Source organism: Falco naumanni, chromosome 5, assembly GCF_017639655.2.
Source record: "Falco naumanni isolate bFalNau1 chromosome 5, bFalNau1.pat, whole genome shotgun sequence".
Classification (NCBI taxonomy): domain Eukaryota; kingdom Metazoa; phylum Chordata; class Aves; order Falconiformes; family Falconidae; genus Falco; species Falco naumanni.
The window spans coordinates 67,721,983-67,748,742 of NC_054058.1; the positions used below are offsets into that span (position 1 = coordinate 67,721,983).

The following is a 26,760-nucleotide window of genomic DNA, read 5'->3' on the forward strand; positions in this document are numbered from 1 at the left end:
CACAAAAGTCATTAAAAGAGTCATATATGGACCTTGTATAGACCTGCTGTATATGTGGATTTTCAGAGTAAATCCTGATGTTTTACAGGTTGACTTATCTGAAGGACAGTAAAAGATGGATCTAAGGGGACAAAGATTGAAAACTGGAGGCTGAGTGTGTGCAAGCGTTTTTTACAGCAAAAGAGTGGATAGCATCTGGATTCAGATTTTCATGGCTGTTTTGATTCCAGTTATTGATTGAAGCTCCTTTCTGTTCCATATTCATGTAAGTTACAGTGCAATGGGTCAACATAACAAGACACACTTTGGAGTTGTGCTAATACATCTGAAAATCTAAACAGAAACAGATGGCAAATGGAAGATAATTCTGAAGCTCACCAACCATTTAGATAGAAGATATCCAACCAACATCAGTTTTTGTAGTGTAACGTCCAGGTAAATAGCACTTCTATGCCCTTTGTACACTCACAAGTTATAGGAGCTGTGTCCATTTCTCCCCACGTGTCATGCTGGAAATCCCTTTTATGCCATGTAATTGAAAATAATGAGGCTAAATTAGATACAGTGGCCTTAAGAGTGAAGAGAGCTAGTAACTCCTGGGGCTTGTAAGTTTTTCAATGTAGAGCAAATGCCTGAAATAGTGTTTCAGAAATCAGAATATTTCAAACATTTTTTTAAATTAAACCATATATGTGTACTGCAAGTAAAGTTCATTTTTCAATTGTTCAGGTACTGATCTGTGTTTTTCTGGAAGTTTCATAAATATTCAGTTTTAGAAACTATCAATGCAACTCATCAAAACATCTTTCAGCCAGTGTGCAGTATACTATAAGGCAACAAGGTCATGTGCAGCTTAATTAATTTCTGAATTTATTTTTGTATATAGTTTGAATAATAAAAAAATTAGTTTCATCAGGTAAATGCCTCAAACAAAATTAAAATATCATTATTAGTAGTATTATTAACTTTCCCAAATTGTTTACTATCATTGCTTCCTGGAATGTAGAATTTCAAACATCTTTGCAGTGGAAATGTCAAATAGATGTCAGCGAACATGTAGAGATAGAAAAATGGTTCTTGTAAGAAAAAAATGCACTAATACTGGCAGAATAAGCACTTAAGAAATAATATTTGTGTTAATCCTTGAGGGCTGTGTTTTAGAAATTCTTGGGGAAAAGGAAAAATAGCGGCAACAAGGTTTTTTTCTCACTAAACCTAGAATGTATTTAGTTATTTAATAATAAAAAGTACCAAAAATAGGAAACCTTTTAAAAACAAAACCAATACTATTGACTTACAAAAAAAAAGAAAGATCTTTACCAACAATATGTCACTCATGGAAAATCAGACAGCATTCCATTGACTAGAATATATTTGTACCATGTAGTCGTGTGCCATGTAAGCTTGTCGTGCAGATTTTACAGCCAACAGAGAGAAACAGAGCCTTTAAGGTCCTGAACCATTTCACTACAGAAAAAATATGTAATGTAAGTAACACAAGTTTCCCCCTCAAAGTGCCTATTTCTGTCCATTGACTAAGGAGTCACCGAGACTTCATAAATCATAATTAAAAATTGCAGTTACTAATCTGACTGTAAATGTCTTCAGTGTAGACATTAAAAGGTAAATTAAATGAATGCAAAGCCTAATATTAAAAGACACATAAGAAAGCACTCAGGTTTCTAGATTAAAAAAAAAAGAAAATAAACTCAAAATATTCATTTGCATTTATTAGAATTCCCTTAGTTTAATATGATAATAAACACAAAATAAAATTGTAGTGAATATTCACATGCTATATTAATTATCACATTTTCAGTGAGGGATTATCCTTACCTCAAGAATGTCATAATTGCAGATAAACAGATAGTGTGTTTTACTAGAGGAAAAGTTTTAAAATATATAATTTCATCTACTGTATTACTTGTAAAAATACTTTGAATTACTAAGAACTTAACTTTATTTTTTTTAGTTTTTATTTAAAAAAACCCTTTCGATAAGATTTTTTCTGAATCTCCACTAAAATTAACCATTTTTTTTTTTAGCTGGTGAGGAGAAGTAACATATCTTAGTGTGCATTTGGTCATGGTTAAAATTGCACCTTTAAAAGAACTGAAGTGTTATGACTATGATAGCACAGATCAGCCTAGAACATTTTGCTTTAAAGTTTGTATTAAGTCTATAAATTTTCTGGTTTTGTAAATTCTTTGACTCCAGAAATAGTACACCAGCAAAAAAAAAATAATAAATTTCTGGCTTTTGTGTTAAGGGTTGTAATGTCACAACTTTACTATAAATGATAATATGGCAACTGACTTAAAAATGTGATAACTTTGTATTTGTGGCCTATAAAGCAATGCATCAAAAGAGCAGAATTACCAGAGAAATTATCAGACATTAAAATTTCATTTTCAGAAATTCTGAAATCTGGTTTTGATTTTTGGTTGTTGGGTTATTTTTTGTTGTTGTTATTGGGGAGTTTTGTTTGTTTGTTTGTAACTATAAATACAAAGAAGTTAGGCAAACCCTGTTTTTTATTCCTCAATAAAGAGAATGCGAAGTGGCATCTGTGTATATCACTTGTAATACCATCAAATACTGTGTTACATCAGGGAAATAGGTGAACATAAGAAGCAACATGTCTATTCAACTTTCCACATCACTGACTGCCAATTTTGCTGTTCAGCATTTGGTCAAGGTTTCTCTAGAAAGATACAGACATGAGTGGTGTATAAAACAAAATCCTCTGATGATATTGCAGCTGTCATAGGAAGATAATAATGGCTTACAGAAAGGGTTTTCATGGGTGGTACAGAAGTTATTGAATATTTCACACAAACATTGCTCCCCAAATTCTGAACTGGGGGAGAAGTTTGTATTCAAGGCGATCTGCATGCCAGTCATCCCAGGCTGCTGTAGCCATCCCTGGAACCAGGTGTCCTTACTGCCCCACATCACTAAGATCATCCATCAGCCACTACTTACACCCAAACTACTTGAACAATTAACCTCAGATGTAATTATTTTAAACTGGTGAGAATCATTCAATCTCTCCCTACCTCAAAAAAATTAATATATAATTATTCCTTGAGCATCTAATCATCTTGTATACATCCCTCTCCTGAGTTTCAAAAGTACCCAAGATATTGCTTGCCAATTGTGTTAGATCATGACAAGTAAAAGATATTCCAAAAATCACATATGAATATAAATGGTATCAGAGTGTGATTTAGAAGTGATACTTGAAACCTTTCCAAGTGCTGCAGTTACTGCCGGTACATTTATTGCAACACCGTAACAGAGTTTCAATCTCAGCCATGCATGCTTTATATTCTTTTCAAATATGGCTTGCTACCAAAACCTAGTAAAGTCAAATAAATATAAGACAAAAAAGAAAAAAAAAAAAGATAAAAATAGGAATAGGGCCAAATAAATACCTCTGTAACAGGATAAATTAAAAGCAGAATGAACATGTGATGAAAAACATGACTGCAAAATGTTTTGACCATTTATTTGGTTGCAACCCTTGTCATTTTATTCAAAGAAATTATTACATTTTACCAGTCAGAATAAAGTCTATTTACTTGAATTAACGCTATATGAATTACATGCTCAATGTCCGAGTGAGTGCAGATTTCTGTATTCTGTAGAGTCTGGGGAAAGACTGCATGAATGGAATTCTTAGGTCAAATCACTCTTTTGTAACAGCAAAATGTGAGCTTCAAATAAATACTTTTTACTTAGCTAGACAATGGACTTCCTGGCAAGAAAAGGATGATGAAATGAAATGAGAAATCCTGGACAGAAAATGTGCAAAATATTTTGAAACGATTTAAGAATATACATTTGCCAGTCAATCAGGAACATAGTTTTGCCATTGAAGTCTATTAATTTCTAGCTTTCATAGAGCTGCTAGTGAGAACTGACTTTGATTAACACTTTAAACAACAGCTAAATGACCTGACTGTCACAGTCTAACTCTTGTTTTCAACAGGGATTTAAGCTTTTAGATGTCTGTGCCGCATTGACATAGAAATTGATTTTAGGAATTTGACACTGGAATTCCATTGATGAAGTAACGCATGGTCAGGAGAAGGTGAAGAAAACTTCTTTTGCTTCTGCATGACCAGAACCCAACATCTAAAGTACTAATTGTGTCCTCCTCATGAAACAAACTGAGCAGCTCATTAAGGCAAAACTTCCCCAGTTACACTCCGTTTCCTGCTATGTTAGCGGTGTTCCTGTGGCACTGAACTCTAGAAAATATAAGTCCAATAAATGATAATGCTATGAAGAAAACTCTACGCTGGAAAGATAACACTCTTTTTCAAAGGATTATACTGTTGTAGCTAACATTCAAGTTTCCCTCTCAAGACAGAAATTTTCCCAGGCATAGAGATGGATTTTCTATATTCATAGCAGAGGAACTGCAGCACCGTCTGGATTTCTCCTTTCTTTCAATCTAGAAAACGGTCATTCATTAATGGTCCCTAAGGGTAGCACTTAGCTCTGTGACTCCACACAGTCGATGTCTGGCATGCTCTTACAGCTACTGTCAGTGAGGAGAAACAAGGCAAGGGTCATCTAGCTCCACGTAAATACCTGCATCTTAGCCTGTTGCTTCAGGCTCGCTTCACAGTCAGCGAGGAGAAACAGGCATTTTGAGGCAATGGTTCATCTCACCCTGAAGAAGATATCCAACAATAAGCTACACGATATGCTCTTTAGGCAAGTCATGTGGGCATCTAAGGTTTAATGAGACAATATCACAGCCAGTGGCCAATGTAAGGGTGATACAAATACTTCTAGGATTTGGTCACGAATTTTCTAATACAAAATACTCTGTTGTCAGCAGGAAACAGTGTATATCAAGTAACTCAGTTCCTTGACCCATTAGCTGACTTGTTGGCTGGCTAAATTTTTGGGCCCTATTCTAAGCAATCAATCATATATATGATTGGACCAACATGCAAACAAGCCTAGAGAAATCATTCTTCAGTCAGTGCAATTTTATCACATTGGAAGGAAGGAGTATTTTTTTTCTATTTAGTGGAGTTTAATTTTCATTACTTCTCAGTTTAATTTCTATCATTTTCTATCTAGGGAACAAAGCATCTTTAATTTTCCAACTTGTGTCATTATGGATAAAACAGCAACTTTAAAAACACAGGAACATTTGATTCAAAGCTCAGTAATGAGAGAAGACAACTTTCTGTAGAACTAAACAGACCTTTGATCAGGTTGATATCATTCTTGCAGAAATGAGTGGAACACATTTCATGAAGAACAAGAGAAGCTAGATGGGAACATCACTGTCATCCTCTACCAGCCCTCAATCTTCCAGAAAAGGAAGATTTTGATGATAGAACAGGTCTTGATTTTCAGCTTGACACAGGAGACAGCTTGTATTCACAAGTTTGAATTGGGTGTATCACTTTTTGTCTTTCCAAGCATTTTAGAAATCTAGCAAATTTATTGCATACCCTTCCCTAAATCCAGCTCAGGACTATGCAATAAATGTCATTATTAGGTAAAAAATTCTCTTAATTATTTCTGGCACACACCCAAAACCAAAGAAAAAATATATCTCCTGGCATCTTTAATAATTCCGATTTGAAAATAACACTGAAAAGCAGATGTAATATAATCCAGAGCTTTGAGTAATCCCAAAATAAGTATACTTCGACTTTCAGTAGTTATTGCAACATGTGAAATATTCCATCTTTTCTCAGAGTCTTCTTGAAACCGGTTTTGTCCTTGAGGTGTCAGATTAACACTCCACTCAGAAGACAAATTGTTCATGGGCATGCTGGACATATGAGAGCCATTAGACAGTGTTATCTACATTCTTGAAAAATGAAAAATTCTAGGCAACATTACATTTTATAAATGCAAGATGTTTATTATTACTGCACTAGCAATAAATGTTTAGAAACTGGAGAGGGTTCACAATGATTCTGACTAGGAACATATGAGGATGGAGCCATTGAATTCTGGCATGAAATAAAAGGTCTGGAAGCTATTACGCATTTAGCCCTCTATGAGTATTTAATTATATCAATAGGAGAACACAATTTCTGTTGCGTGCTTTATGATGAATGTCTTCATTTATTCATGTTACAATGAATGATAGATGAGTTCAAGCCAGATGTGGGAACTCATTTGCAATTTGCTTAATTATTTTAGTGAAATTTCTTTTGAAGTTCACAGGACACCTCACTGAATTTCATGGGAATTAATGAGAAATGTAAAATCTGATTTCTGCTTCAGGAGTGAATTTGCTTTTGCTAGGCAGTATACAGGTAAGTAGTAATAAACATCAAATGTATGCTTAACTGCTTTTAGACAATAATACAGCCTTCAATGACAAAAATGGATTTCAGTTTCAGAGTCTCTCATCCAACCTCTCATAGGAAAGAAAGTGGTTGTTAGACAGCTCAGTAGTACTCAGCTTAGCTTAATAGATGATCCTGCCAAAAGAACTTATTCCAGGTAGGGAAACACATTCCTTGACTACGAATGAAGTATCTTCAAGGGTCTTATCTTTTACAGGTTTTTGAAAAACATTATGACACAGAAATTACCAGTCTGTTTCCTGACACTAAGTTTCTTAATAGCTTGTATTTCGACTGATAAAATGAAAACATACTTCACATTGTTGGTGTGAAGGTATGTCCACTACACTAGGAAGCTAAGAAGGTGACCAAGGAATGTACTGTTAAGAAGCTATAAAACATAAAGGATTAATTGAGGCGTTCAGACCTGCTGATATTTTGTTTTTGGTTGTGGTTTTTTTTTTTTTTCCAAAGAATTGATAAAATCATTTAAGTTCAACTTAGGTTTGTATTTTGTTTGCTCTTACACAGCAGGTATGCCCATCCTTTCATTTTGATTGTCTCAGCCTGTTCATGCATCCTTTCACTTGATCCACCTATTCCACTTCTTGTAAAAACAGACACAAGATAGAAGTTAACTTATTAACACAACTTTCTTACCTGGTAGCAAGTTTTCCATTGCAGATTCATTCTACTTCTCTCAGCAGATGAAGAGATAAACAGATACTATTGCACTGGAGACACAGGAAAAATTTTTTGTGATGTACTGTTATCAGACCTATGCTATACAAATACATCCAGCTAAAGGAAAGGAAAAGAAGCACAAAAATGAATTTTTTAATCTTTTTAATTTTTATTAAGGGTATTTTTGTATCTTAAATGTTTACTATATTATATCCTCCAATCTATCCTAACATGACAAGCAGACAATTTAAAGACTTGTTCATAAAGCTGTGATTTGAATAGAGAACACACATTTACTATCTACTAAATTAAGGTCTACATTCTCAAATGACAGCTACACTTGGTACTTTCTAACTTCAGGGCCCCGGTTTAGTGAACAGAGTCCAGTTTTAATACCCAGGCTCCATCAGTGTTTCAACAACTAATTGTAAGTACCTAAGTTAGGAACATACATCTCTCCGTTTGTTACATACGCAGGTCACATACTCAGCTACTGAAATATTGTTCCAAAAATCTGATGATGAAAACATGCAATATGCTTCTTATTGCCACTGCTGTATTGCAAATTTTCTCCTGATCTCTTTCTTGCTTCTATGCAATTACTCATGTAATTCTGCTTTATCCAGAAATCATGGTGCCTTTAAACAACATGGAGATCTGACAGAATCAACATATGACAAAATGTGTTGCCTTGCCCTCTTTCCTCAAAGGCAACATAAGTGAAAAATATGAGCGGTCTGGCTCCAGGAGAATCTTTCAACAATGTACACCAAAATATGTTGTCTTTTTAATAACTTATTACTGGTTATCATCTGAAGTTATGGGTGGGGGTTGTTGGTTTGTGTCTGTGTGTGTGAGTTCCTTATGACGGTGATTCTTTAACCCAAGCAGAGGTGTATCATGATCTATCTTATTTCTTTCCATTGCTGTTGCCAGATTTTCATTTGGGAGACATTTTCTGCTGCATAAGATGTGTGTCTTGCATTTAATTCCTAGTTATGAACTGTAAGGTAGCATTTAAAATATCATTATAATTCACTTGTGGTGAAGGGACCTCATTGACATTCCTTCAGCTACCATGAGACAGAGTATAGGGCATACCAGCACAGCACAGGCCCACTACAGTCCCTAGAAATGCAAGACAGTATTATTTACCTTGCGATATAACAAAAATGAGTCTTGTTGCTGGAAATAATGCAGGCCACATTTAATTTTCATAACAAAATCACAGCTCAGCTAGACAGAATTTGACCCTGCTGCCACTCTCTGCCTCTCTGGTGAGGTCAGCAACACGGCGGCAGAGATGTAGGGACACCATAGAGCTACTGTCTGTGGCATTCCCAGCTAGGCACAGCCTGCTACACTCTCACCTCCACAATCTGTACGGCTTTCATGTGTCTTGTTACAACACAAACAAGTGAGGGTATTAGATAACCATCTCAAAATTCAGTTAAACGATAGCTGGACTGCGGATGACACTTTGCTCATGGGTGGGAACCAAGAGATGTAAGCCTCGAAACAGCCATAAGACAACAACAGCTGGAAATGTATCTGTTTAAAATCAGCTGGCATGAAAATTCTCTGTGCTTCTAAAATACATGTTTACAGCTGCAGGTATTTCTAATTTGAATGACATGGTTAAATGGGGAAAAGATATATTGCTAATTACCTGTCTTTCGAGCAGTTTCCTACCGAGTAATTTGACTTTTGTTCCTATATCCACAGCTCTAAAGTTATTTTTGTAATACCACTATTATTCATGACCTCAGATTTTTTCATTTCCTTCCATTTGTCTTCTCTCTCTTCTTCCACTATCCCTATCTTCATCCTAGCTAAGCTTCCTATATGCATTTATTCTGAAAATACCTCCACAACACTGTGATTTCTTAAACAAGAAATCCTTCTAGTGAGATTTATATTCATTGCTTGATTTTGGGAAACATTTTATTATGCAGTTTAATTTCTCCAGGGTCCACTAATTAACTGAATCACAGTACAAATGGGCAATATTTCCTGGGATAAGCAAGTATCATAACCTTGCATCTTACCAATGATGTCTGTGTTACTTGCTGATGGATTACACCCCTCCAGTTTAGCGTCACCCAGCCATTTTCAGCTACCAATAGCTATCACAGTGTGTAGTCTAGTGGGTTGTAGGTGACAATAAAAAATTTTCCTTATTTAATGGAAGAGGAAAACAGAAATGTGAGAACAGAGGGAAGGTTTAAAAAAAAAAAAAAAAAAAGTTTAAACTATATACTTAATTAGCTATTTATACTCTGAAAGCATCCATGCTTCCATGGCACTCAAGTGCCTTGTTTCTGTTGTGACACAGTCAATATGAAGCATGGTTGTTACTGTTTCCCTTCCTGTACTACAGCTATTTGTCCAAGAGATGGAAAGTTACTTTGCTATAAATTTGTTAGCAGATACTCTAACTGAAGAAGTCTACAACATAATTGACACCATTTTGTACTGGCCTAGGTCTGAATACCAATGAAATATGAAGAATTCCTTTTGTTTTAATTTCTAGTGTGCTGGGAAGACATGATGTATTGCATAACTTCATTGGACCTGATCTCAGAACAAATGAACAAGCAAATCTCTTAGCAGAATCATCTTTCAACACTAAGATATTTTTTTTTGAATGGTATCAGCTGCTATTTCTTTCTAACACAATTAATTTCTGGTTTTCTCTTCATTGTTAAGACAGAAAGAGATATTAAACCTTCTTTTTTGTATATTTCTCTTAGTAGAGTTAAAGAATTAAACAATAAAGAGCTGCTTTTTATATTTTTTTTATTTATTTTTTTTCATTCTGGCAAAAGAATTGAGGTACTATCATTGCAAATCCACATCTAATGTATCTTTTTCAGTTCATCTTAACATCACACCACCCCCCCTTTTGTTTAAGTATCTTGTATTTCAGACATGAAGGAACTACTGCTAAATAAGGGATGAAGTTTATTAAAGCATTGTTCCTGTTTCTCTTGGACTGAATTTGCCGTTTTAAATACACGATTCCCTGCCATAATTCTTTATCTGGACTTTTCTTGAACAGTGCTACATGGCAAGTGGCAATCCATCATTCAAGTCTGAAATGACTTGGCAAAAAAAACATTTTACCCATAAAGGCAATCTTTCCAGACAGCATTGTCTTAACTAGAAAACTTTAATATTCTAACCACTTTAATTGTAAAGCCACGCTGCTGGAAGCAGGCTTGGTTTATAGAAATGAAACCGCAAGTTTCACACTCTTTTGTTTAAGTGGTTCTTCATTACATCAGTCTTAAGACATTTTAGATCCATTGGTTTATGAAGGTAAAGAGAATTTTAAAGGGATACATTACAGGGAGTGACATCAGCTGCAATGGACTTCATTCAAAATGATGTAAAGAATAGGTCTGTCACAAACATATTTGTAAAGAAACCCATCTTGGCTTATAAAACAAAATAAAAACCCCTGGTACTTTCATTTGACTTATGACAAAGGTATTGGTAGATCATATGTGATAGAGAAGAGACAACGGAACAAATATGTACTCCTTTAGACTATCTCCTTATATTTTCTGTTACAGTGCCTTCTCTGCTGACATCTACTAATGACTGAATGATGGTGAAGATTCATATTCAGGCAGACTGGGTGTTTTTGTCAGTTAGATGCTTCTGAAGGAATTGAATTATGTAATAGCAAGCATTTGGTAACAGAAGTTATGTGGAGCAATGTTAAAACAAAGAACAGGAGAAGTCTGGATGTTACTTTGGTCTGTTATACTCCTTTTCTGTAACACCGATACAATGACATTCATTAAGCAGAACATGGTAGGCTGAATTTTAATTCAACAGAACTCCAAAGCCTACAGAGATCACAGATGGTACTTATTCTTAATTACACTTATCCAAAAGAAGACTCCAGTTTCTTCATATCAATAATTTTCAACCTTCTCCAGTTTATAGTGCCATTTTCTATTTCCAGTTTGCACTGCAAATATATGCTTATTTTTCTTCCATGAATCCCTGAGGTTCTCATTCTCCAAAAGCCCAATAATAAAAGGCTGAAATCAACTGTACTATACTATAGTTAGTGTAGGAAAAAGCTTTCCTAGTGGAAGAAGTTTTGTAGGATATGAAGAAAACTTGCACATCAATAAAAATGTACATATTTCTACATTTTTGCCTGTTTAGAAGGAAAAGCACAAGAGTTTGTGTGTATGATTTATTGAGAAACAATTGAAATGAGGACAGAATATGATCTCATTCAGTATCAAGAATCTGGCCACAGACTTTGGCTCATGGTATTTTATTCTTCTATCTGTGTGTTACATTTTCAGACAAGCACTTTCTTACTTCCTGCCATGCTGCTTCTTATGTTACTTATAAAGTTGGGCAAGGCTATGTAGTTTTTCCCTTTTCAAATTCTCTCTTAAAACTCTGACTCCCATGCTTATTAAAACATGTCATTCTTAACTTTTTCCTTCTGTCTTCTGCGTTTTTTTTTGGTTTAGCCTATGAGTTCTTTAGGCCAGGCACCATCTTTTTGTATGGCTGCCTTCGCATCTGTGTGCTTTTAAAACATCTAGGACATTGATATCTCCTCTGTGTTACATTTGGTGTGATAACACTGTAAAGGTGAAATGGAAAAGCATAAACAAAATTGATAAAAGCATGTACAATAATCTGTAGAGTTTGAGAAGACAGAAAAGCGCTGTTTGACAATAATTGTTTCTGTTACACACTGCTTTCCTATTCTGTGATACTGTGCTGCGGTCTGGGCAAACACACGCGTGCATTATTTGATCAGCAAAACAGGAGTAAAATTTTCATTACAATTGTAAAAATTAGATTGCTGAAAATAAAGGACTTTAATTTCCAGGGGAAGCAGATGACAAAACATCAAAGTACGGAGATTTGGGGTTAAGGGCTCCAAGCTTCAACATTAACATACAATTAGCTAAGAATGTTCAGATGGGCTCTTTTTCCCACCAACATTATTTACTGAAGGAACAATGTTATGTTTTCACAGTGTTAAAAGTGTGTGTGTAAACAAGTACACAACAAGCCCTAAACTACAGCACACTAGTATCAAAATTTTGCATTTCCACTAATGTTGACTTGAAGTTTGTACCCAGCCCTTTGCAGAATCAGCTCCATCTTTTCACCAGCAACGCTGTTTCTCCCCCAGAAATACTACAGGTAATGTATATAACTGAACCAAGAACGATAAACATCGATGCTATCCTAATAAATACTGTATTACTTTCTTAAGGTTGACTGATAGTGTGTTATTAACAGCTTTATTACCAGGGCAAAGTTCCATGAGTAACAGCAGTGAACTGTCAAAGATACTCATAAAGAAATAACAATAAGCTTACATTTATAAAGTGCTTTTCATCCCAAAGGAGGCGAGAGTACTTTCCAAAGTTGATATGAAAGAAACATAGCAACATCTGTTACTGAATAGAACTGACTCTGAGAGGAAGACAAAAACATTGTAAGGATGTGAAATGTGCTCCAGAATCTTTATTGCTGCAAATTAATTGCAAATTTTATTTATTTTATTTTATTTTATTTTTAATAAAGAAAACTTTAAAAACTTCAGCAGCGAACCAGACTGTAGCAATCTTGGTTGGGTATTAGTCCAAAGGAGTGTCATCTCCTAACCACATCATGTGCCTAAACTCTGAAGGTTTTTTTAAAATCAGAATTCTCAGAAAACGACCAGGTCAAGCTATTACAAAGACCCTGCAAATAAGACTGGATGTGACCACAGGTACTGAAATGTAGGAAACACTCAGTGAAACCCCAAACCACTTGAGTTCTACTAGAAAAAAAGGAAAAGAAAAAAAGAAGGGGAGAGTGGCTGACTGTATGTTCAGAAAGCCATGGGCATACAGCTGCACTAATACTATATGAATACATTAATACATATCTACTATGCAGATACATAATCGGTTCATCACTGAGCAGCTGAGAGGTATAGCATAACAGCAAGGAAAACAATTAAGAAGAATGTTTTCTGTTGGAGCATTCTAGGCTAAAATGCCCAATTGTAAGGATGTGACTATATATCTTTCTTCAGTGAATATTTCAATTTATTATAAAAGCTTATTTGTTTCAGTTTTCACAGCTGATGTGATGAAGACCACTCTCTTCCCTGTTAAAGCCCTGGATTGCCTTTCTTGGGGAAAATGCAGAGCTCATTTCTGAGTACTGAAAAAAGGAGTCACATATATAGTTCTGGAGAGGTGTTGAGAAGTCCCCTGTCTGGGGCTGATACGTAGAGGCTACAGATTCCTAAATACAGTGTTTCTAAATGTATATGGAAATGTATATGTATATATGCTTAAACATACACACAGATGTACACCCACCCACCTATGCACACACACGCCCACGTATATTTAAAATTCTAGATATACTTTTAGTATCACTTTTCACATTCATGCTGCTCTGCATCCCAGTATTTTGAAGCACTTTGCAGGTATTATCTGATAATCTCACAACATGGGGTAGTTAAGGGGTATTTCTGAGCTGGAATGTTTGTCTGCTGACCTAGTGAGAATTATTCTGGTGTTTCTGACAAAATTCTGTCAACCTCTAGCAGGCAGGTGACAGCATAGAAAGAAAGACATGGAAACAAAAACACCCCTGCTTCATACCTTCTCGTTGAAGTAGGATCACACCAGCTGAGGCCACAAGTGGAAAAGGCATTTGAATGCCAAGCACATAGAAGTCCCAGAAAGGCAAACATCGTAATTAGCAATGGATGGGAAACCAGCATGAGGCAAAGTGGCCAGTTTGATCTTCAGAGCTATCATTCAAGACTGTGACACTGAGATTATACAATGTCATGCAGGTAATGCAAATGTTAAACAAAACACATCTTGAAATTTGTTAAACTCCTACTTTGCAGCTTTAAGATCAGACGTGGTTTTGGTATTTGTAATGTTTTTCTTTGTTAGATTCCCTAATGAATATAACAGTCTTTACCTTAACAGGAAATCTGGAGTGACCATTTGAGGCCTGTTTTCTTTATATCTCGTGGCTCACAGGTTTGCTTTTGGACACCTAATAAATCATTCACTAACATCTAAGAATTTGACAATTCCTCCTTCTTATAAACACACTGATAAATCAAGGACCACAAAATAGGTAAGAAACTTGCACTGTTTCTATTTTTCTGATCTAAAATGCCTGCCTGGTGGATTCCGGGCTCTTTTTTATCAGATGTTCTTCAATCTTGGGTGCAAATTTTACCTTTATTCGTACTGCAGATAGCATTGCAATTAGTAATTCCAAACCTTTCTTCTGATGTGCCATGGGCTGTCATGGATTTCACCCTATGTCCCTCTACATGTCAGATAGCTGCAGGCAGCTTTTTGGACTGGGAAGAAACTCCTAATTATTGTCAAACCTTGCTATACCTAATTGGTAAAAGTACACCTTGCTTTCATTTGGTTGGAAGCCAAGACAGAGATAGTTGCAGTTCATGGCCAAACACAAGCTCTGTGAGGCCTTCATTCCCCGATGGATTACATGGGGGAACATTTAGACCCCATGCGTTAAATTTCCTTAAGACATCTAACGCTTGAAGTGACAATGTCCTTTCTGTTTGTGTAAGTAATCAAAGTGAAGGAATCTAGACCCAAACATTTTAACAATAATATTTATTTCATTCATAGCCATGTAACTATGTCATGATCTCAGTGAAGCCAATGCAGTTATCCTGTGTAATGGTGTAATAAAAGCAGAGTGTGACCCAAAAAGCCTACATGTGTCTTAAAAAGCTTTGGAAATTTAACTCATAAATAAATTACAGCAAATCAAACTGGCATTCCCTTCCTCAGTAAAATATTCATGTTTGACTTTCATGGAATTCCTCCCAGACTAGGGTAATAGAGGCTGTTCAGCTGATTTCCCCTCTCAATAATACATTCTGAGGGCTGTACACTACCATTCCTCAAGGGAAAGGAGTTGCTTACATGGTATATTTGCTGGAATCAGGATTGCCTTCCAAAGGACTGATGAATATAAAAAGCAGACTAAATTTCCTTTCCAGTTCACATTGAAGACAATCCTGGTGATTTTGCAAAATTTTCCTTTAAAACTATTATTAAACTGAAAAAATGTGTATGTATATTTTTATGAAGATGTAAATAGTACATTAAAAAGAAACAGAGGAAGCAGAATTTTGTTAAAAGGAAAATGTGTGTGTGCATAAAAAGTTCATGCCTTTCTTGGAATACTAAAGGATAAAACCTTTTTACTATTCTTAACTGTTGTGTTAAATGTTGTGCTAAGAATTCCTTTTCATTTTATATTAGATGACATTTCTTCTTTTATGAAATAATCAGTCCCAAAAAATTGTTTCACACTTGTTAGCCAACAGAATTACAGGGGAAGCTCTATGGCCTACTGAGATGTTCCTGTCTGGCTGGACTCCGAAGGTGAATGGTCACTGAGGGACTGTGCAGACCCAAGCTGTTGAAATAGGGAATTTAGTGACCTTTTAATTGACGAAATCATCACTAAAGAGTGCGTGGTGATTTGTTATTACCAGTTGATTACACAAAACCCCACATCCCAAGGAACAGACATCCTTTCTGTGATCAAAGAACACAAAGATTTAGAAATAAATGGGAGGGGAACAACGCAACAAAGGTAGTCCATTGCCACCATTAATGACATGAAGACCACTTAGCCGTAATTGCTTTAAGTAAATGCAGTTTTAATAGATTCCAGAGGAGTGGGAGAGGATTTAGCACATAGGATTATGCAAAATCAGAGAGTCTGAATATTAAAAAGAGCTACAAGGCAGCAACTCTCAGCTACTACATATTATCTGGGGACTAGACGAGGTGATCGGCCTGGTTTTGTTTCTATGTCTGAGACGTACAACAATCTCTGGAAATTAATTTCTTGAGGGATGTGAAAGTGGACTTAGGAAAACTTACATGTAGATTAAAACTCATCTTCAGAGATCATTGCTGAGCTCGTGTCATTTGTTTCCCCTTTTTGAATCTTTGCCTTCAAAGCTGATGGTTTTATCCTTTTATTCGGAGCAGTTACAACAAGCTGCAGAGATGTTGCACCTGTCAGACAAGTGCATCGTGATGTGCTTCGTTCCTCCCACGAGATGGAGCAGCGGAGCTTAATCTCTTGACACTGTGTACCTCTACCCAAAGAAAATCAAGTTTCCTGCAGGTGTGGTGGTTGCCAGTCACCTTGCATAGGTAGTCCACTGCGACATGTGCCTTACACCTAATCAACCAAAGTAAAATTACACAATCTGAATGTCTCCAAACTGAGGAATCTTTTATATGGTTTAATAAATTTGGACAGGTGCTAAGAATGATATAATCTACCAGAAGACTAGTTCTCATGAGCAGAAAAAACCCCTATGACTCTGGACATATGAAATGATTACAAAGTGCTGTGATGAAATTTGAAGTGGTGAAGTCAGCAAGGTCAGTGCCAAAGGAAGGAAGGGCAATAAGACAGAAGGCAGGCTTATTCCTCCTCTGCCTCACAGCTTCCAGGTCAGTGTTTAGATAAACACTGGTTAAGCTCCAGTTCAGGCCTGATAAAACATCTCTGAAGTCAACAAAAATCAGACCTTAGACCAGCTGTTGAGAAGCAAAGGAATGCTAGACATAAATGTAACACAAAACCAAGGCCATCGAAGCATCTGAAACAAAAAAAAATTCTGGTGGACTGGAGCTCTCTGGTGTTCTTGGTACACCATGTCACACACGAAACACATACACTGTTGTAACAGTAGTTGTGTCCTAATAGCATGAAGAGTCCTGTCAAAACATCTGAACAAATTTAGTTCTTCCCGAGTTAATGAAAAGCCAGGAGAGTTCATCCTAAACCTGTTTTCCCCATAGTCCATTGCAAATTCCACATATTTGTCTGTCGGATGTTTGAGCATGTTGTACCAACATTCATTTTTAGCCTCCACACTGACGTTATTTGCAGAAGTGAATCTCAATCAATCTACAGTCTCAGTCAGGAAAACAGAGGCAAAAAAGAACAAATGGGGAGAGAAGGCTTCCAGAAAAGAGGAACATGTAAGTTAAAACAACTAGCTCTTTTAATTAAGGGTTGGAGAAAAAAGAAGGTAGGAAGATCTATATTTTGGGGTGACATTTCAATATTTCATTATGCCTCCTTGTTAAAGTTTGGTTTCTTTTCATACATCAAAGTAAATAAACAGGTACAAATTTCTCACATCTTTAGATTTTTGCTTGGTTCGACAGTTTTTGTAAAAGAAACATAATATAATAAAAACACCTAAACCAACTGATACTTGTATAACTGATAGTATCATAGAACAGGGAGTGAATTTCCACCATGTCTCACCTCTGTCAAGAACCGGGTAATAAACTACATGTATGTAATCTGTGCAGGGTTTTATATTGACTGTGTTTCTTAAGGTACACCAAGGTACAGACACAGAGTCCATCACAAAGCACATTCCAAGTGAAAATATGACAACAAATCCCCAAAAAGGAAGAAGGAAAGAAAAAAAGAGTTTTACCCCTTGTTAAATCACAAAACTATTGATAAAGCAGCCAAGTAAACAATGGACTATCTCACAAAATAAGACCTTGAACTTTAAGAAAGCAAAACGAAAATTTTGACTTTTTTTTTTTCTTTTTTTTTTTTTAGTAAGAAACATGGGAATCCTCTCTCATGGTTAATGAGGAAATGGAGAGCTTTTATAGAAGAAAGGATAAATCCTTCTGGGCCTCCTAGAAGACTTCAGAGGAGACAATCTGTGAGAGCTGATGTTCTGCAAGAAGAGGTGCACTCTGATGATGGCTCTCCAGTGAAGAAATTATCTCCAAAAGTTTTAGAGTGAGGCATATGGTATGTATAAGGAATGAAACATTGGCAACTGCCTAGTCATGAAAAAGGAGCAAATCAGCTTGATAAGGTAAAGAGAAAGACAGAAAAACGTTATTTGAACTGAGTGTAAGATTAAAGTAATTGGAGCATATTTTTTCTTGCGGTCCTTCTCATCTATCGTTTCTACATTTGTCTTTTTGTAACAGTATTATCTATTTTGGCTCTTATGAGAAAATTATTCTAGTCACACTTTCCTTTAATCTGGGTGAATTAAGTGGCCAGATAACAATAAAGAGTTCATTCCTCATGCAAAAAAAAATCTATGAACTGGGGCACTGAGGCACCAGTGAGTACACCATCTTCCAGCACATCTTTCAGATTATCTAAAGAGTGATGGACTGCATTCCCTTTCCACCCTCCATTTCACCTGCCTGGGGCAGATAGGGAGCTATCCCTACAAGACTCAAGGCAAAAATCTCTTCCAGTAACTGACAGCAGTTAGGAAAAGTGTCTGACATGAAATGAGACTTTAGACTATGTACTTAAGCCACAGCAATCTGCAGATGGTTTGTTTCTTCAGTAAATAGGTAATTGTTTCTTCCTCCCTCTGTTTTTGGGGAGATTTTTTTGTTTGTTTTTTTTTTATTTAAAACTGATCACTACCACGATAGCCAAGGGAGACCTGGGTCTGCATTGTGACTGAGCAAAGAAACTACACTGTGTTTGCATAACCCCTAAGCAAAAAAAGTTGTCTCTATTTCAGGTTTGTCCTGATTTAGTCTGCTTTCACCTTTTTCGTTAGGTATCATTTTGTCAAAGCACTGTAGCAACCGAGCAGTTCTTTTGCCTAACAGAAATTAAAGTCATGGTGCAGGAGCGTAACTTTAATGTATGCCCTGGGAGTGAAGTCCACCAAGAAAGCTACAGTTAATTTAACAGAGCTCATAATATACACTCATTTCTTAGCCATAGGGATTTGACTTTAAACTGTCTGAAGGTCAAGCATGCAGCAACTGCTTCAGAATCCTTCAAGAACGTGAGCCACATCTGCCACTCCTCGCTTAGAACAATTCAGCACAGTCAGGAGCCTCCCTTTAAAAAGAAGCTGAAGATAAAGTAAACACGGCAAATGAATTACCCTTCTCCCTCTGGAGAGGTCATGTTCGAGGTTCACTGCTGATGCAAGATGGTGAAGCTTGCACCAGTGCCCACCTGCTAGGGATTAAACAGAGCGCTACAGTCTCCAGTGCAATCAATGCCTAGTCTTTAATGGGCTCTAAATTCATCACCGGAAGCTCTGACAAGCCCATAATCCATTCATTAATGTGTGTTAATATGTGCCCTGTGGAGCTGTCCTAACTTACAAACAAAAGGCAAGGCGTTCACATGTGTTATTTGGAGCAGGATGGAACAGGGAACCCTTAGCGCCATGGAGAGAGAAACAATTGCAAAAAGGGTTTTATTGCATGTCTCCCAGCAGGATGTTTAGAAAATAAAGATCCAACACATGCTGCAGCAATAAAGCAATTGCTTCTTGGCCAGATCCAGACAATGTTATGTAATTGTTCCCTTAACTTATTTCAAATGGATAAACACTTTTCCTTGTGTGCATCAAGCAGGTGTGCACAGGTTCAAAGAGGTTACAACAAACAGACTCTGATCCTCTGTACTTCTGGTTTGGGGAGACCCAAGACATGAGGAAGGTAAACTGACAGATAGTGAAATGCTAAGGCTCTATCTACCCCTATCTCCTTTCAGCCTTACGAGTCAAGAAAATTGACCCACCTCTATACAGTGGTCACAAATGTCATCCCACAAAAACATCAATGGAAACACCTAAAAAACCTGCACTGCTATGTGTGGGTCTCACACTTTGCTGGCAGCTTAGATCATGGATTAGAGACAAGATGAATGCTAATTAAAGTGTCTGAAAGCATGAGGGCCTTGAAAGAAGCCTGTATAGGTGTAGACATACAGGCAAAAATTGACTAAAACGACAGAAGGACCCCAGGAACCAGCTCAAATCCAACTGTGGGTTTTCTCTAGGTTTGGGAAATTTAGAAATTTGTTATTATTCTTTAATATTGTTATGGTTTGATGATAGTTCAATTAAATTCAGTATTTTCCTGCATCAACAAGTAGAACAATTACTTATAGGTAATTAGCTTTAATTAAATTATAAAGAGTTTGCATAAACATCGAGACTCTTGCTGTTTGTCCATAAAAAGGTGGCAGCTTTCCTGACATTTAAAGGAAACTTGCAGAACTGGTTAAAATCAGTTTCACTATGGTTTATAAAAGATGAGGTTTAATAGGGACTTCTATGAGCAATAATGAATCTTACAGTATTTGGATAATTTACATCATCTTTTGCCAGTTTTGAATATCATCTTTCAAAATAAAACATCACTTGTCATGACATTTTCCTTACTCTTTAATAAAATTAACCAGTGAACAATATCAAGAGAAACAGATGAAGAGGTCCTTGGAAGCCTTATGAAAGTATTTTTTTTGAAAATAAAGTGAAAGGACTGGTGCTGCCTAGAAATGTTGTTATTCTTTTAGTTTCTTACCTTATGAACAAACTTTAATTTATGCCAAGCTTTAGCCTTCTGCTTTGTAGGAATAAAATTTAGCTGCTGTCTACAAAATTTCATGAAAAACCACTTTTGAAAAGCTGAAAAATCATGTTGATGTTTATCCATCATGTTTACCTTTTAAAAGTCAGGGTCCTCTCAGAGTCTACAGTTGTTTTATATCTATTTTCTTTACAGTCGGGCTGGCTGAAAAAAATTGCTCCAGACCAAAAATATCATCAAAGTGAAAGAAAAAGTTGACTGTGATTCTGGAAATTTGAACTTGGAATTACTGAATAAGACACTTCCAGGACGTGATTCAGGATATAAATTAATGGAATCATGTTCTGCCTCTCTGTCAACTGACTATAGAGGGAACCTAGAACAGTTAGTAAGCTAAGCTAGATTTTCATACATATATATGTGCCTGACTGCATGCAGAAAGACTTTGGGAGGAGACACCCTGGAGGTCAGGCAACGGCAGAGAAGAACCTCCTTTACTTTCATTGTGTTCACCTAGGCATTTGAATGCTTGGTAAAAATGAGCAATACATTACTTGCTTTTCCCCACCTAAAGCAAAAAGTTCCCATGCTGTTAGGTAAATCATCATTGGACTAGACAGTAGAGTCTTGAAAACAGCGTCCCGTGACAGTGACTAGCAGGACTGGTGTGGAGCATGGTCGATTACTACAGCACTGCATTTTGTTTTGCAGCCCCTAGCCGAACCTTAACCAGTTAAATTCTTGCCTTGCTTCCCCTCTTTTTTATACCTCTGTATCAATGCAACTGTAAAGAGTAGCTGTGATGTAGACATCTCCCCAGCACCCCCTGTGGTGAAGACAGATGCAGAGAGACCATTTATCTTCCTTGTATTCCTCTGCTTTTTGACTGGCTTCTCTGTACTCTGGAGGACCAGCAGACCCACTGGCTCACTCTGCGATACTTCTGATCTGTCAGAATAATTTCAAAGAGGATTTCTTTTTCTTTATGTCTTCAGGGTTTGGGTTTTTTCTTAATCTTTTATATTTTACCTTTCAAACCTTAAATTCTTTTATGTTAGCAGCAATTGTCTTGCCTTTCTAGTATTTAAACTGGGCTATGTAACCTCTCATTCCTGCCCATATAAAAATTAGCCTTTATCCCTTTGTGCTTCCTTTCAATGCACTCATATATATATAGATATTTATTTAATTTTTTTTTTTAGATATGTAAGGATCCTATATGTTCTCTGAGCAACTTCAGTGACAATTCATTGGATTTTCATTTCCTGAGTTTTTCTTTTAATTACTGTTTAAAAATATCCTCTTTTTTGAATTTTGGTATTATAAACCTGATTCTTTATTTCAAGCCACCAGAGCACAAATCAGATTTGATTAGTTATCGTCACCATTTCTAACAAACCAAACCAGCTTATAGTATATTGAAGAAAACTGTATCTTGTGCAAGTGTAAGACCAGGCTGGTTTTCTCCTTACACTCAGGGTACACTGTCCAGTTGAAACCATAGCCTCATCCTAGCCATGTTCTGTTCTTATTTTGCAAATAACTAAAACATGTCTCATGCTCATGAGTGACAAACTTGGAATATAAAGAGAACTCAACTTTGGACAAATCATGAGTGTAAGAATCTAAGCCTTATCTCCCCTGTTACCAAAAAGCACAGCAAGTGTGATAATGCTAGGACAGGTGTGGCCCAAATTACTTAAGCCTTTGATGACCAAAGGCAATACCCAAAAAGAAATCCTTGTAGGAGCACTCAGGTGGCATATTACAGTTGGATACTGTTAGTGATTGTTTCTGCAGTCTTGACTCACTATTGCAGTACAAATGATTGAAACTAAAAGCAACATGTCATTTAAAAAAAAAAAAAAAAGAAAACACACCGAAAAAAACTTCAAACAAACAAAATATAAAACCAACCAAAAAACAGCTTACAAGACTATTTTAAAGATAAGGTGAAAACTTCAATAATAAACCACATGTTAACATATTTGAAGAATCCAAATAGTGGTCTAAAATGCTTCTCTTCCTTTCTTAAAAGTAACAGATACACCTGAGCCCCCCTGTGTAGCTGTATCCTCTGTATCACCACTGCTGGAGGATGCTGGAGGGTGTCTTCACCCAGAGCACAAGTGGATGCACAGTGACAGGAACAAGTACATTCAAAACACTGACGTTCACATTATTTAATCTCTTTGTTCTCAGGTTCACAAATAGGCTTGCTGAGTTTTACATCTTTCGGAAAACAATCAGTGAACAGAGATCTTAAATTATTTGTCCAAAGATACAGTCAGTGGGCATAGTAGAAATGGAACATAGGTGATTGCTCCAACCACGTTAGATTTTTTTAAAATAATATTTTAATATTAATATAATATATTAATATAGTATTTTAATATTAATATAATATTAATATAATAATATAATAATATAATATTTTATATTTTATTGTATTTTATTTAAAATCATACATCATTTACACTAGTATGTATAAAAACCTACTGACCTAAATCAGTAACTACTTTGTTCTGTCTTTGCAGTGCATAGAAATGTGAAGTGTCTAAAGACAGGTCCACAATTATTAATACTTACTGGAAAAGTTTTTGTTTTAATTTACATGGTATGGTGTTAGTTAAAATTAATCTATTTAATCTTGCCCAAATATTTCTCAGCAAAATTTCTGTCTAATGCCAATAATTCTCAGCATAAACAGTCTTGATAATAAGGCTGTCCTTCAGTGTTCTGGGAGGATACATTTGTTGCTATAAAAATGTATATATTGACATGAATTATTTCCTTGGCATTCTTTGAAGTTTCTTGCCATCTCTGGGTATCAATGCATCAAGGGAAGGAAGTGGCTGAATGTCATTTTTCAAAGCAAACTGTAAATGGATGACCTTTATTAATACTAACCATAGAACTATTTTAATCTCCTCCAAGTATCGTAACATAAAAAGTCAATCAAGTAAAAAGACTAAGCCAGCTCTTATACTTGAATAACATTGTATTTTCTTTTGAGGCATACAGTGTCCAGAAAGTTTAAATTTAGAATGGAAGATGTCACAATAATAGAAAGAATTCTAAAAAAGTAAATAAATAATAAGAAAAAATAATCTCCTTCTCCTCAGAAGGAAAATACCTGCTAAATTGCACTACTTCTAACAGCAAGATATAATTCCCTTCTGAAGGTATGGAGAGATTCAAGAATTCTGTGAAAGTGAGTTCAATATTTCACTGAAATCTGAATAATTGTTTTCCTGACATGCACACTTGAATTATTTAAAAATATTTGATTTGTTTGTGGTGTCATCTGAAATCTATCAATAATCCAGCAGGTGCACAAAGAAGGAAAATTCCTGTGGTTCCCCATATTTACTTTTCATTGCTGTTTTAGTGGATTCACCTGTACCGTTTAAAGGAAAGTTGGTTGCACAGCCCAGGTCATTTCCCAATCTTCCCACCACTGATGTCAATTAATACTAATTGTGAAGGGGATTTTTAATGCTATAGACATCTGCCCATTAAGAAATAGGCTCAGACCACCAAAAACCTGCATAGCTTGGCCTACAGATGGGAACAATTTTCAATCTCTAATGATCAGACTGGAGTGCTGGCTGAAGGTGAAGAGCTACATTTTCATGTTATGCATTTGAACAGTTTATTTATCTATATGGATATCTGTGAACACTGTCATCAAATCATCTACATTTGAAAATTTCAAATTGAAATGTGTCAAACTATTTGGCTTGAGCACCTAACTGGTATACTCAAGTATCCACTGATTAATGTAAACCCTATTTTAAAGAAGATGAACTGACACACAGGTGAATAAATAGTTTTCCCAAACACATGGAAGAGCTATTAGTGCTGTTTCCAAATTGAATATCAATCTCTAAAGTGTTCATCCAAAGCCTTGCCTGTAGAATGACTTTCCTAGGTTAGAGCAACTAATTAAAACTGGTTAAAAATGCATGAAAGTATTTTTCAATCAAGAATACTTTGCAAGAGCATGTCACTGTCAATGACAGAAGTTTGATAATGAAAATTAGTATGGTTAACTTGATTACATATTCTCTGTTGTTTAAAAATTGGTATCATAATAAATCATCTGGAATTTACAGGTACAAAGACATAAAAGTCTGAATAATGTAAGAAAAATATCACAGTTAAAATGAAATATTTCTCTCATTTCATTTCAAATTGTTTTATTTTATGGGAATTTAAGGATTTCTGTTCCAAGCCATGTCTTTGTTTTTCCAGAATTTAAAGTTTAGGCTGAAATCTTAGTAGCTCACCTTCTCTAACCTTGCTCAAACTAACCTTGTGGCAAGACATCATTACTTTTATCTCTAACATAAATATCCTTACAGTAGCTGTTGTTTGGTACACTCAATTTTTGAGCAGCAGTCATTAAAAAAGTAAAGGATTTTTTTTCCCCATTTAAGATACATTAAAGCAACTATTGAGGGTTGCCTCTTGTCCCAGTTTTTGTTACTCAAGAAAATTAAAACTTACCAGTGGGAAAAAAAAATTGAAATTTCACAGCAGACATTATCAAAAAGACAAAATGTGAGTCAATGTGTTTAACCCAATATCCACCTTAAATGAAATTAATGGAAATTAAATGTGCAAACAAGTGTAGAGTCTAGATGGAGCCCCAGTGAGTTATTTCAGCTACCATCCTCCTTCTCACTGCTTTTCTTTGCTGCTGATCACAGCTGCTGCTAAAGTTGTAGGGGTGGCTGGAAGAAACTGAGAGGAGCAGAGCTGCAAAGCACAATGCAACGCTTTTCCCCATCACTAGTATTTCCTTGTGAGTTAATGTTCATGCACTGTTCTTTCCCCCACCCCTGCACACCCCATTTTCCCACTTTGGGACTATAATTTCTCAGCTTGAGATAAGACACTGAAGAATGGAGGGAGGGAAGGAGGGAGACTACATGAAGTGGCTCCCAAGTCAACATGCTGAGACAAACACAAAATCAGCAAATTCATTTTGATAATGTCTGCTGTGAAATTTCATTTTTTTTTCCCACTGCTGAGTTTTAATTTTCTTGGGTAACAAAAACTGGGACAAGAGACAACCCTCAAAAAACCTATTAACTGGAGACTGAATGAGAGATCTAAAGTAGATGAGATGGATTGTCTCCTGTAGATACTGCTCTCTCTTTACTACATACAAGTCTAATTAAGTAACTTACACAATGTTTTGTCTGCTAAGAGCTGATGAGATAAACCCCACATGAGGCAATATGCTCAAACCTGAATAGGAAGCTTTTAACAGGAATAAGAATATTATCCAGATTTCGAGTCCAAACCCAGAGCTCTAATTATAAAACTGTCCTGGCCTCCGCCCGGTGCTTTCCTTCCATTAGCATCCACTGCTGATGCATTGTACTTTCACAGGTGATTCAAACAGCAATGGATTCATAAATTACAATGCAGCCAAAAATGTTGCAATAGCTGAATACTGCTATATCAGAAAAAATGTTAGACTGAAGAATTTGGATAGAAAGGTTTTATAAATCTTGAAGTACATCCATGACTAGCTGGGAGAAAGGACTTGATTGCCATTGAAAACTTATTATACACCTTTATATCGAGGTACTATAAGCAGAGAACATTCTGTCTTTAATACAGCAGCAGATAAGGTTACCTCAGCAGGATTACAGGTATATTATAAGATTTATGTGTTACTCATTGCTGGATTATGTTTCAGAGTGCTTAAAACATAAAAAACAAGAAAGACAATTTCTTGAAGGCCAGTATTTAATTATAGACTTACCCAATAATCCGTTATTGAACTGCCTCATCAGATAGGCTATGTCCAAAGGATTATACCTAACTGTGCAATTTTTCATTGGATTTCATTTTTAAAGGCTGACCAAAGGCTTTGAAAATGAATGCAGGAATTTAAGACTGTCAACAAAATGCTCAGATGTTACCATGAAAGCATCAGTCTTTAGTATGATATAAATCTCAGTCAGTTGGTTTGCTGATTGTCCTTTGCTATATACTTTATTTGCTGGAGGTTCCAGCAAGAAACTTCAGCATTTTAACAGAATGTTAAAATGAAATTTAGCAACACTATCTAAATCTCTTCAGCGAGGTCAAAAATATTTATTTCTTTTAGGTAGCTGAAATCTGTAACTCATGTCCTCTTGAGAATAGAGGAAAACAATACAAAACCTTAATTGTTCTTATAACCTACCTGATAATAAAAGAGAACAAACCTTATAAAATTTGTTGACCATAGTATTTCTTAGATTAAATTTACTGTTAATAATGAGAAAGTGAAAATAATAGCTCCT

The 26,760-nt window shown here is 35.9% G+C and overlaps 1 long non-coding RNA gene across 1 annotated transcript in view; it reads right to left on the bottom strand.

Moving 5' to 3' along the window:
* Positions 1–3,634: 3,634 nt before the first annotated feature.
* LOC121088995 overlaps positions 3,635–26,760 on the bottom strand; it is a 121,065-nt gene continuing 97,939 nt past the window's right edge. The window contains exons 3-4 of the long non-coding RNA XR_005828097.1: positions 6,996–7,136; positions 3,635–5,809 (exon numbers count right to left, since the gene is read on the bottom strand). This is a non-coding gene — a long non-coding RNA (uncharacterized LOC121088995). The remainder of the gene's footprint in view (positions 5,810–6,995; positions 7,137–26,760) is intronic.